A 464-nucleotide genomic window follows, 5' to 3' on the forward strand; every position below is an offset into this window, starting at 1 on the left:
TCCTCCCGAACGAGCTGCTATGGATACCTACATCAAGGACGCTCTGGCAGCAGGCCTCATGCGTCCATCCACCTCGCCGGCGGGAGCAGGGTTTTTCTTTGTGGCCAAAAAAGACGGTGGATTACGTCCTTGCATCGACTACCGGGGACTTAATGCCATAACCGTCCGTAACCGCTACCCGCTACCCCTTATGGCCACAGCCTTTGAGCTGCTCCAGGAAGCAGTGGTCTTCACTAAGCTTGACCTACGGAATGCATACCATCTTGTGCGGATCAAACCCGGTGACGAGTGGAAGACCGCTTTCAACACGCCTACTGGTCACTACGAATACTTGGTGATGCCCTTCGGCCTGACCAACGCCCCGGCTGTGTTCCAAGCGCTCATAAACGATGTGCTTAGGGATATGCTAAACATTTTCGTGTTTGTTTACTTGGATGACATCCTCATCTTTTCGAGCTCCCTTC

The sequence above is a fragment of the Salvelinus alpinus genome, chromosome 19 (genome assembly GCF_045679555.1).
Source record: "Salvelinus alpinus chromosome 19, SLU_Salpinus.1, whole genome shotgun sequence".
Classification (NCBI taxonomy): domain Eukaryota; kingdom Metazoa; phylum Chordata; class Actinopteri; order Salmoniformes; family Salmonidae; genus Salvelinus; species Salvelinus alpinus.